This window comes from Orycteropus afer, unplaced genomic scaffold, assembly GCF_000298275.1.
Source record: "Orycteropus afer afer isolate SDZICR_OR568_19922 unplaced genomic scaffold, OryAfe1.0 scaffold00010, whole genome shotgun sequence".
Classification (NCBI taxonomy): domain Eukaryota; kingdom Metazoa; phylum Chordata; class Mammalia; order Tubulidentata; family Orycteropodidae; genus Orycteropus; species Orycteropus afer.
In genome coordinates this window covers 13,667,895-13,680,755 of record NW_006921597.1, presented here as the reverse complement: position 1 = coordinate 13,680,755, position 12,861 = coordinate 13,667,895, and the positions used below count along the sequence as shown (strand labels likewise).

At 38.2% G+C, this 12,861-nt stretch overlaps 1 protein-coding gene across 1 annotated transcript in view; it reads left to right on the top strand.

Annotated features, from left to right (window-relative positions):
- The window catches only part of MAGI3 (membrane associated guanylate kinase, WW and PDZ domain containing 3), a 417,822-nt gene that overhangs the window by 113,648 nt on the left and 291,313 nt on the right, over positions 1 to 12,861 (top strand). The window lies entirely within an intron of this gene.

Sequence of the window (12,861 nt, the reverse complement as noted above, 5' to 3'; positions counted from 1 at the left end):
TCTGTGTCTGTGTTAATTGGTTTCCCTTTTCTTTGTTGAAGAGGGTCTGTGCAATCCTTCTGCCTAGTCCGCCATCTTGCCCCGCCTCCTCTTTTTGCTTTTTAAGGAGCTCTGGTGGTATAGTGCCGAAGGCATTTGACTACTAACCAGAAAGTCGGCAGTTCAAAGCCACCAGCTGCTCTTTAGAAGAAAGATGAGGCAGTCTACTTCTGTAAAGATTTACAGCCTCAGAAACCCAGTGGGTGTTGCTGTGAGTCCGAATTGACTCAATAGCAGTGGGTTGGGTTTGTTTTTATCTTTTTAGTTGTCCTTTACAGATTGATGCTTCTACTTCTCTATTTTCAGTCTTGTAAGCTTATTTTAATTTTGAGAGTTCTTTTTCTGGGTTGGTTTCTGGGTGATGTTGTTATGTGGATTAATATTAGATTATTGTCTTCCATTGTTGGTTTTCTGTCCAAAGGACTTCCTTTGGCATTTCTTGTAAGTTTGGCGTGGTATTCACAAATTCCCTTACTTTCTTTTTGTCTGGAAATATCCTAACTGAATTCACCATCTTATTTGTGGGACAGTTGTGCTGGATATATAATTCTTGGTTGGCAGTTTTTTTTTTTTCTTTCAAGGTTTTGTATCTGTCATCCCATTGCCCTCTTGCTTGCATGGTTTCTGCAGAGAAATCAGACCTCAGTCTTATTGGTTGGCCTTTGTAGATAACATTTCATTTTTCCTGCACTGCTTTCAAGATTCTTTCTTTGTCTTTGTTTTTAGAAAGTTTGATTATGATATGTGTTGGTGACTTTCTTTTGGAGTCTGTCCTGTATGGGCTTGTTGGACTTCTTTTGAGTGGATATCGTTTTGTCTTTCATAATATTAGGGACGTTTCTGCTAGCAAGTGTTTGACAATTTTCTCAAAAATTTTTTTTTTTTTTGCTTCTTCCTGTTCTGGAATTCCAATCACATGTAGATTATTTCTCTGTATATTTTCTCACATGAATCTTAGGCTCTTATCATATTTCTTCATCGTTTTTCCCCTGATGTTTCCTCAGACTAACTGGTGTCAAAGGATTTGTCTTTTAGTTGGCTATGAGTCAGAATTGACTTGATGGACTGCCAGAGGAATGAACAAATTTGTCTTGAAAGAAGCACAGCCAGAATGTTTCTTAGAAGTGAGGGTGGTGATATTTTGTCTCTTCTACTCTGGTGGCGTAATACATAATGCATTTGACTGCTAACTAGAAGGCTGGCAGTTTAAACCCACCAGCCTCTCCTTCTACTTCTCTACAGAGCAGTCTACTTCTGTAGAGATATCACCTCGGAAACCAAAGTAGGGGTTGCTACCAGTTGAATCAACGCAACAACAGTGAGAGTACTTTGGTTATGTTATCAGGAGGGACCATTCACTGGATAAGAATATAATGGTTGGTTAAGTAGAGCATCAGTAAAAAAGAGGATGACTCTTAGTGAGATGGATAGGCACAGTGGCTGCAACAATAGGCTGAAGCATAGCAACAGTAGTGAGGATGGTGTAGAACTGTATGTACAGTGTTCCATTCTGTTATACCTGGGGTTGCTGTGAGATGGAGCTAACTCAAAAACATCTAACAGCAACACCACCACCTGTACATAAGTGATATTTTTAATAATAACTGCTTTTTAGCAAAATTGATATTGTAGTTTTCTTCATTATGTCGTGAAACCATTTTTCATCCATGAATCTTCTCTTTTATTGTTCTATTCATGTGAATTTTTATCTTTAATGCATTTACTGTGTCACTTTTGATTTTTATAGTTATATCTTTAGTTGTTATGCAATTGACATGTTTTGAAAACTATTCAAAGTAAGTCTTTATGTTGAAATTCACTTAATATTTCTCTAGTAGTTCATGTTTTTCTTGGTTATTCACTGTTTTTTCCTTCTTGGTGCTCAGTCTCCATAAATAGTATTTTGGAATACACATTTTGGAATATTGGGTTGAACTTCTAAATTCTTTTTCCTCAATGGATATTAGATTTTAGTGTTTCATAAAATACCAAATACATGTTGTTGTTGTTGTTATGTGCCATGGAGTCGGACCCGACTCACAGTGACCCTTCCTTGGGTTTCCAAGGCAGTATCACTACAGAAGTAGATTGCCCCATCTTCCTTCCGAGGAGTGGCTGGTGGGTTTGAACTGCCAGCCTTCTGGTTAGCAGTCAAGTGTCTTAGGCACTATGCTACCAGAGCTCTTACCAAATACATAGTGGGCATTTAATAACTTTTGTTCATGGTAATAGCCCCTTTAGTTTTCTGTTTCTTTGAATTTCACCCATTTTTGGCTGACCCTAAAATGACTAAATTAATTCATGACCTTTGTGTTGTTGTTGTTGTTATGTGCCGTCGAGTCAGCCCTGACTCATAGCGACCCCTCCTTGGGTTTCCGAGGCAGTATCACTACGGAAGTAGGATTGCCCAACCTTCCTTCCGAGGAGTGGCTGGTGGGTTTGAACCGCCAGCCTTCTGGTTAGCAGTCAAGTGCCTTAGCCACTATGCTACCAGAGCTATTTCTATTACTTTTTTTTTCTCATTACAAATCACAATGATACCCACTTTCTCTTCTTCCCATCTTACTTTTAACAAATACTAATGTGTAAATTTAGGAGTGTCCTTACTTCACAATTGCTAACTTGCTTGAAGTGATTTACTGCTTTAAAAGAATTAGTAGTATGATTCTTCTTAACATGGTATTAGATAGTCTCACCATTTATTTAATCATTACTTCTTGGTTCAGTAGTTCATCCATTTAGTAAACATTTTTTGAGTGCGTAGGTGTTTGGCCTCAACCACTGCACCATCACTGCAAGGTTATGATGTTGCAAAGTGGAAGTGAACTTGATTGATGTGTGGAGAGAAATCTTTATTTAAATCTCTGTTTAACATGTAAAACATATTAAAGCAAGGTCACTCTTAAACTTCTAATTTTTTAAAAATCATATTTGAAACCAATGTCAACAAAGTCATGTAAAGGTCCATTTCCATTTTGCACTGCAGAAGTTCCTCAACTAAAAAGTATTCCTTGGAAAGAAAATAATTATGTATTATTCTGTTTGTTTACTTTGACTAAATGAATTATATATTATGTCCTATGCAGTCTGTACTCTCAGGGTTAAATGCTATGTGTATGCCTATATTATCTATGAAAAGAAAAGTGCATAGGTATTTTTGGAAAAAAAAAATTTTTTTAAAGCTGTGCAGCTACAATTCAATCCCCAAAGTGTTTAAAAAATACAAAAAGTGATATATTTATTTATTAAGATAAAAGATCACCAAAAGGAAAATAAGTACTGTTTCACAGCTTTGTGATGATGACTGTACATCTTTGGAGTTATTAAAATATGACATTAATCCAGAAGATGCCAAATAAAAATAAAATTAATGTTATATTTGATATTATAAGGCCATTTTAAAATGAGATAATAAAAAATAGCAATCTTAGAAAATATTTTTTATTTCCCTTTATTTCTTTATCTCCGTGCCCCCCCAAAGTTAGCCTAGTTTTTGCATAAATATTGTTTAATATTAATATAGTTTAAATTTTAATATTCCTTGTTAGTCTTTTTCTCCTTCCTTTTCTCCCATAGCAGCTTTGGAACTGAACTGATCTTTACCTATTAATATCTAATAAGAATAACAAATTTGAGATTAGAGAAAGTACGTGTTATCTTTTAAATTTCTTAATTTTCTATCATTCATAACTAATTAAATGTCTTGTTTTTTCTCAATCCTTGTTTTCCTTCTTTCTTCTTCTTTTTTCTCCACCCATCTCATGATCTTGTTACTAATTCATGTTCTACAGTGTATTTCTTCCCCCAAAAAAGATAAGAAGAGAAAGAAGGTAGAACTTCTTTCTAAATGAGGATAAGTTAATGATTTTTCATTCACTTATTTATTATTTAACTATATTTGCCACTGGCAGGACTTTCTGTCTACTGCGTTTGCATATACTGAATAATATATTAAATTCTTAAACTATAGATATATTCAGTTACTCTTTAAGTCTAAGAGAGTATAGAATTAATCTTTTTCCTACTGATATGTTGGGGGTACTCAGCTGAATTCAGTAACTCACAGCCTAGTCTCCTTATTTTTTCTGTTTTTAGCCAAAATCAAAATCAAACTCACTGCCATAGAGTAGATTCTGACTCATAGCAACCCCACAGGGTTTCCAAGGCTGTATATCTTTATGGAAGCAGACTGCTTCATCTTTCTTCTGTGGAACGGCTGGTGGGTTCAAACTACCAGCCTTTTGGTTAGCAGCTGGATGCCTTAACCACTGCACCATCACCTTCAATTAATCATATATTTGTGATATAAGATTACTATAGAAACTGTCCTCTGCTCTTAAGAACACTTGCCTGGTACATAATTTAAGTGTGAAAAAGTGCTATGAAAAGTCATAGAATATTAGATTTCGAAGTAGGCAAGGGCGCTGGATACCAGCACATCTGGGGGAGGTTCCAGTGGGAAGGTGAAATTTAGGTAGCACTTGGAGGGTTTAAGGAGCTCTGGTGGCATAGTGCCTAAGGCATTTGACTGCCAGCCAGAAGGTTGTACTCCTCGGAAGGAAGATTGGGCAATATACTTCCATAGAGATACCACCTTGGAAACCCAAGGAGGGGTCGCTATGAGTTGGATCCGACTTGACAGCAGTGAATTTGGTTGTTTTTTTTTCAGGAGTCAGTCTTAAGTGTTCCTATGTCAGTGGATCCATCTGTTATAGAGGGCTCTCAGTGGCAAATCTGAGTAAATCTAGATGATAGGTAGTGATCTGTATTTGTACATCCTTCTTTTATGAGCAAGAGATATCAGTCCAAAAAAGAAAAACAAAAAAGGAGTTAACTTTAGAACCTTGTCTCTCAGGGAAAGTGCTCACTCAGTAAAATATTATTATTATTATACCTAGTGTGACCTGAATCACAATAATGTGGAAATTCTGGAACATATTCTGTTTTTTTAAACTTTTTATTGTGATTTGGGTCAAAGTTTACAGAGCAAATTGGTTTTCCATTCAACAGTTCATACACATTTTGTTTTATGTGAACATATTGTATTGACTAAGGCAAGAAATTATGGAATATATTAAAATATCCCTCAAACATGATTAAACTGTGAGGTTTGAAAGGAATAAGCATTCAGTTAGCTGAAATCACATTCATTCATTCCCAGCCCTGGTAGGTACTTGAGGGAGACTGCTGATTACCAGCTGTGATAGTTGGGGTTGTGTGTCAACTTGGCTGGACCACAATTCTGAGTGGTTTAAGCAGTTGTGATGTGGTTATTCCCATAATGAGATCAGATGTATATGTTTTGAGCAGCCAATCCGTTGAAAGGGAGTTTCCCTAGGGATGTGGCCTGTTTCCAATATATATTTGGACATCCTGGGAAAAAGACAGACTCTTGTGGATCAGTATCCTATTGTGCTGCCTACAACTGTCCGTGAGAGAACAAACCACCATTCGGCCTGGTGATCTTGGATTCATCATCTGTTGGAGTCAACAGCTGGCATAGTGCCTGCCAACCTTGAGCTCGTCAGCCCCTGCAGCTGCGTAAGTCGGGAAAAGCCTCCAGCTTGATGTTTGATCCAGGAACTTGGGACTTGCTAGCTTTTGTAAGTGTGTGAGCCGTTTTCCTAAGATAAATTTCTCTCTCTATATATATACAAGCTATATTGGTTTTGCTTCTGTAGAGAACCCAGCCTACATACCAGGATGGTGCATACTACAGACTCTGATAATATGACCAATAATGAAAGTATTATTATCTGGGATCTGTGTGACAGGCACTTAATGGTTAAGGGCATACAATACATGTAATGAATAAATGACTCTAATAATCATTAAATTACCTTATTCTTCTCCACCTCACTTATTCCAACAACAATTTTTAAAACAATTTTTAAAAGGTTTTTACATAACTCTGGAATGAAAAAGTTTACAAATGGAAGCAGTCCTCCATTTCTGTCTTCTTCAGATGAAGAAACTGAGGTTCGGGGAAATTAAGTGATTTATCTAAACATTTTTGTAAGCACATAACTTGAAATTGAGTATGCATTCTCTTGACCATTATAATTCGTTGGACTCATCCCTAAAAGAACCTGTAGAAACCACACCCATTTCAGTCTAGTCAATTCTGAGTGAGAGCAACCCTATAAAACAGAGTAGAACTGCCCCATAGAGTTTCCAAGGCTGTAAATCTTTACTGTATTTTTCCTTGGCCAGAAACTTAAACACAAATAAACCCCTTGGAGATTTTAACTTTTTAAAATAAAATCTTATACAAGTCCAGTTGCACCTGTTTTTCCACTGTTCTTACTTCACTTTATCCTGTAGAATTGAGTGTGCATTTCTGGGATAACATTGAAAAGTTTTAAGTAGAAGAATGCACCATCTGATTAATGTTTATCCCCCCTCTTGTTCTGGTTGGGAGCTCTGGTGGCATAGTGCCTAAAGCATTTGACTGCTAACCAGAAGGCTGGCGGTTCAAACCCACCAGCCACTCCTCGGAAGGAAGGTTGGGGAATCTACTTCCATAGAGATACTGCCTTGGAAACCCATGGAGGGGTTGCTATGAGTTGGAATCAATTTGATGGCAGTGAGTTTGGTTTTGATTGTATTCTGGTATTCAATGATGTGTACGTGGTTTCTTTTCATGTCATCCCGTGTAACTCTTAGGTTCTGTTAATTTCTCTTAAATCTTTGTTCTGATTTTTCTTCACACAGGCTGACTTCAAGGGATTTGTCTTCTAGTTGGGAAATGTGTTATTTAGCCAATTCTAGTTTACTCTTTTGCCCTTCCACTGTATTGTCTAACTCTGTAATTTTAGTGTTTGTCTTCTAGATTTCTAACTGCTGTTTTTGTATGAGTTCTACTTGTGTATTTATCTTGTTATTTTGTTCTTAAATGATTTTCCTGAATTCTTCCAGGGTACTGCCTGTCTTCTTGTTGATTCTGTTTGTGGTTTCCTTGAGCTCTTGGAGAGTTCTGTATACATATCTCCTGAGTTCCTTCTCAGATGATTCTATTGCCTGTTTTTCTTCCATGATAGATAATTCTTTAGCCTGGGGTTTTGTTTCTGTTGTCTTGTCTTGTTTTTTTTTTTGTTTGATTTGAGGTTGTCTTTTGTTTCTTAGACATTTTGAAGTTGTTGTATTTAACTGTTATGTATTGATTTGTTTCACCCTGATTTTATGTTTCACTATATCTGAAAGTAGGGAGCAGGTGTACTTTTTTGGTCATTCATTCACACGCATTGGGTTGCTTTCCAGTTCTCTATGTGTTGGTGGAATCAATGGTGGGAATGTGGGTATAGGCCTCTGTTCCTTGTGAAGGGGTTTTGTGGTGATTTAATGTGTTCCTTCTGTTGGATGAGGCAGGGGAGAAGGGGAAAAAAGAGATAGAAAAGAGAAAAAGACAAAAAAAGTACCAATAGCGAGTCCTGATTTTCAGTGTTTAGGCGAGGTGCTACTGGCTCAGGTGGTGTGGTTTATGTCTTCTTGGGACGGCTACTGATGATGATGTACTACTGCCAAACACCTGTGTTCAAGATCGACAGAGAGCCCAATGGGTAGAGAGAGGGTCACCACTTTCCACTTGAATCGAGAAGCCAGAAAAACCCAGTACCCTGGTCCACTGTGCTAGAAAGTGGTTGTGGAAGAGTTAGACCTCAGTCTGCTGCTGTGGGCTCCCTTCTACTCGGAGGGAGCCTCCCTTCTTCCCCTACTTCTTTGTGAGCTCCATGGCAGGCCATGCCAAGGGGGGGTTTGCTCTGTTTCCCAGCAAGGTTATCTACTCACTCAGCTCAGCTCTCAAGGTCTCTGTAAAAAAAGTCCTGGTGTGGATATTGCAAGTCCCCAACACCTCTGTGGGTTCTGTGATTTTTTTCCTCCTTCTCTCCACCAATCTCTTTTGTGTTGCTAATGAGACCTCCACTTCTCCATGTCTAGCAGGTTCGTTTATTTTTTCCAGTTGTTTAATCTGCTCTTTTTCTCCACCTCCACTAAGTCTGGTACCTTATCTTCTCCTTAGTTGCTCATAACTCCAGTATCATTGTTTCTATCTGCTTTACCTAGTTATTCAGGAATTGAGATTCTAGAGGGAACAAACATGTGGGCTATAGGTATGACACCATCTTCCCAAGCCTTTGATTAATATTTGAAACAGGTTATTTTGTGTAGATAATGGATAGTAGGAGGGCAAGGATGGAACCTGGGATACTAATTAGGAGGTGTTGCAGTGGTTGTTGCAAATATCATGCTGTCTGGGACTGAATGGTATCAGTAGAGATGAAAGAAATGGAGGATGAGAGATCTCTTCTGGAAGATAGAGCCAGTGGATTGAATGTGGGGAATAAGGGAATGAAGGAAGTGCTTTAGCAAAATTTTCAATTTAAGAAAGTCCTAACAAGAGTCTATTACGTACAAGACACTATACTGTGTGATAGGTTAATACAGATGCCATTATCACAACTTCAGGCATGTATTTTTTTGAGTGTCCTGTGTTCTTTCATAAACCTAAAGAAAGCAGATAGTTGAAGTTTGTTCTAGATTTATATTTGGAGAATCAATAAATAAGTGCTCTGATCAAAGTCTCCAGTGAACTGTTTGCCATTACATTGACACTTTTCAGTTCTTCTGTTATTTGACTTTTCTGCTGCCTTTGAAGTTGTTGATGCTACTTTAGAAACTATTTTCCCTGGACTTTTGTGCTACCACTCTTTTGTGTTTCTCTTACTTTTGTGGCTGTTCTTTATCAGTCTCCCTCTTGGTTTTGCCTTTTTCTGTTTCTTAATCAAATAGATTCCCCAGGATTTTGTCCCTCATTCTCTTTTCACTTTATACATTCTTCTTGGGCTGTTTCATCAACCCCTATGGGTTTAAGCCACACCAATATAGTGATTTTCAGTTGCTGTCATGAGCTGTTTGCCCAGCTCAATCTCTTCTCATTTACACTTTAACACTTGTAACATGCTATTATCTGTAGCATTTTTCATTACATGTGGTGATTCTCCAGGTGTTCAGGTGGAGTTCAGAGTATCATTTTTCAGGGATCATGTAGTTTGAAAAAGTTTCCCATCTCTTGAAATTTCTGAGATTCTGATTTGGGAGTATATGTTTCCTTTTAAAAAATTACTGTCCTGTACTTAAATATTGAGCTAACTTTACTTGGCTGTCTTTAAACTGGGTGTTTCACATGTTACGTCAAACATATGTCCACCACTGAATGAATAATTTTCCTCACAGAACTTGATTTTTCTTCTCTATTTCCTATTAAAGAGTGGCACCAGAGTCTATTCAATGGCTCTGGCAAAGATGCAAAAATCTGGGGAGTTACCCTAAACTATTCCTTCTTGCAGTAATACTCCTTCTTCTGATTATCTCAAAATCCTATCCAGTTTATTCTGGAAATACCTCTTACATTTTTCTCTTCTTTTTGTTCCCATTACTTGTATTCAGACTGTTATCTCTCAGACTAATGTAATAGATTAACTGGCCTCCCTGCCACAGTCTTGCCACATTTAAACTTTCATCCTTCAAACAGGTCACAGTGGCTGGTTTTTAATAAAAAAAGAGAAAAATCTGATGTCACATTACTGTTTATTTACAGTCCTTTTCCAACACACACCCATACCCCTTACTGGCAATCACGTTTTTAATAGAAGGACTTTTATAATGTGTCCCTTGTCTAACTCTCCAGACCTTCTCTTGTCACACCTCACTATTAGCACCAACTGTACTGAATAACTTGCTCCTGGAACATATTCTGTTTTTTCTTCCCTCAGTAGCTTTGCACATATTGTTTCTTCTATTTAGAAGGTTCTTCTGCTGTTGTCCCCTTCCACCCTTTCTCATCTACCAAGCTCTGTTAAGCATGTTCAGAGGTCATTTCCTGGAGTCAGTTCATGATAGCTTCTCCTCTTCTGTGCTCCTATAGCATCCTATCATGTTTGTCACCTCACTTAACTATGAACTCCATGAGAACATGGATTGTCACCTCACTTGACTATGAGCTCTGTAAGAACACCAATGGAATCTTTTATCTTATTTTGTGTTTTGCACAGAACATTGCAGTATTAGAGTAGGAAGAAGAAAGGAGATGAAAGTTTGACACTCTCTCTTTTTTTTAAAATAATTTTTACTGTGATTTAGGTGAAAGTTTACAGAGCAAATTCATTTTCCTACAGCAGTTCATACACATTTTGTTTCATGACATTGACTGCAATTCCCCACTATGTAACAGCTCTCTTCCCACTTCCTCCCGTAGTTACCTCTTCCCTGTGTCCTTCTCTCCCATGTACTACCCCCCCCCCCAAGTGGTTTCCCTGTGTAAACACTGCCCTTCTGTTCTTCTACGATTGCTCCAAGGAGTGTATTTACCTGATGTCAGTGTTCACCCCACATGCCTGTCTGTTGTCTGGCTGGAAGCCACAGGAGTGAATTCAGTTCCAGACCTGAAGGGTAACTAGGGGCCATAGTCTCAGGAGGCTCATCAGGTTCTGAGACCAGCAAACCTGGTCTTTTTTTTTTTTTTTTTTTTAATGATGTTGAGTTTTGTGCCACATCATTCTCCCACTCTTTCCAGGATCACTTGCAGCAATCCCCCTCTGTGTGGTTGACAGTGATAGCTGGACACCATCTAGTTCTTCTGGTTTCATGGTCATATATGCTGAGGATCACATGGTTTAACTAGTCCCTTGGACTATTGTTTCCATGTGTCTTTGGTTTTCTTTATTCTTCTTTGCTGTGGACAAGGAGAGACCCATTGTTAATCTAGATGGCCGCTTGCAAGCTTTTAACACCCCACCCACCAGCCACTCCTTGGAAGGAAGACTAGGCAGTCTACTTCTGTAGAGATGCCACCTAGAACCCCAAGGAGGGGTCACTATGAGTTGGATTCAACTCGATGGCAGTGAGTTTTTTGAGTCTCTGTTCACCAAAGGAAGATGTAGAACAGTGTTTTTGTGTAGTATGTTATGCCAGTTGAGCTTGCTATCCCCTGAGACCTAAATCTCTCTTTTATATTAGGGAATACATTTAGTTGTTTTAGACACAATTGAATGAATTCAGTTGCCACAATGATTTTGCTAAAGGTGTTATTATCTTTATTTCAAATATTTATTTAGTTCAGAAAAAGAAAGTAATTTATCCAATGGCACATAGTTATCAAAGTGGTGGAGATTGGACTTGAACCTAGGCCTGGTTTGACTCTGAAGGTGGCTCCACTTATATCAGTTTACTATGCTGCTTCCTCAATCGTACAAATATAACAATTGATAGTGGGTGATAGTATAATGCAGGGTAAAGAACATGGACTTGGACATCAGAAAGACCTGGGTTTGAATTCTAGCTTGCCATTTAACTAATTATTGGCAGATTTCTTAAACTCTCTGTAATTGTTTGTTTTCTCATTTGTAAAATATAATTAATATATTTATCTACTTAAATAGATTGCTGTGGCATTAAATGGAAAAAATGTATGTAGAGGGTTTGCAGTGCTGGGCATATGAGATATGCTTTATAGATGGTAGTTGTATCTGATAAGAACACGTACATCTACAAGTAACAGAAAAGCTAACAGAGACTGAAGCAAAAAAAAAAAAAGATTTTAAATAATTACACATAATAAAATGTCTGGAGATAGTCTTCAGTGACTTGAGTTTTGTTTCATTCTCTTTCTTTTTGTCATGGTTACAAGGTATCTGCTGAAGTTATAGGTGTCTTATCTAAAGCTGGAAGAAGTAAGAAGGAAGGGATTCTGTCAGATCTGTCTATATCTCTTATTAGAGAAATAAAACCTTTTTAAGAAGATCCTCTTGTATCTCCCTGGCTGGAACCATGAACTACTGTTCTAGCTTAACTGCCTTTCTCACCACAATCTAGCCATTATCCACGCTATGAGAGAGACTGCAAAAGTGGAAAACAGGCTTGTTGTGATTAGATTACTAATCATTCTATACCTCAGGATAAGCACATTGTTCCCTTATATGGAGTTAGGGAAGAAGTGGCTTTCATAGACTTGGTGATGGTGCTATGTGATGATATAGCACTGAATACCTTCTCAAGATACGCTTATCACTTCATTAGTCTGAAACTTAACAAGTAAGCATTGTGAATTGTTTTAATCCATATCAAGTAAAGATAAAGACTATATCATTTATGTCCTTATATGATAATTGAAGTGCTAATATATTATAGGACTGGCTTTCAGGTGTTTCCCTATCTCACTGACTTAGGAATGTTTAAAAAAAAAAAAATGCTGCTGCTGCTACTTTGACTCCTCCTTATCCCCCAGCACATACACACACACTCTCTCACACCAAACAACAACACAGAGGTTGTTGTTTTTGTTTGCCATTGAGTCAGACCCAACTCATAGGGGACCCCTCCTTGGGTTTCCGAGGCAGTATCACCACGAAAGTAGATTGCCCAACCTTCCTTCCGAGGAGTGGCTGGTCGGTTTGAACTGCCAGCCTTCTGGGTAGCAGTCAAATGCCTTAGGCACTACACCACCAGAGCTTCCACTACAGAGGTAGTCAACTACACAACTTAAAACACCACTGGAGTCCATCTTACAGCTTGCTGGCTGCAGCTATTTTTGAGATCTACAGTTTTAGCTTCAACTGCCCAAAGATGGTGGTGTTCTTAAAGCTACGGTTGTAGTTGTTGTAATGTGCCGTAGAGTTGGACCCGACTCATAGTGACCCCTCCTTGGGTTTCTGAGGCAGTATCACCAAGGAAGTAGATTGCCCCATCTTCCTTCCAAGGAGTGGCTGGTGGGTTTGAACCGCCAGCCTTCTGGTTAGCAGTCAAGTGCCTTAGGCACTATGCCAC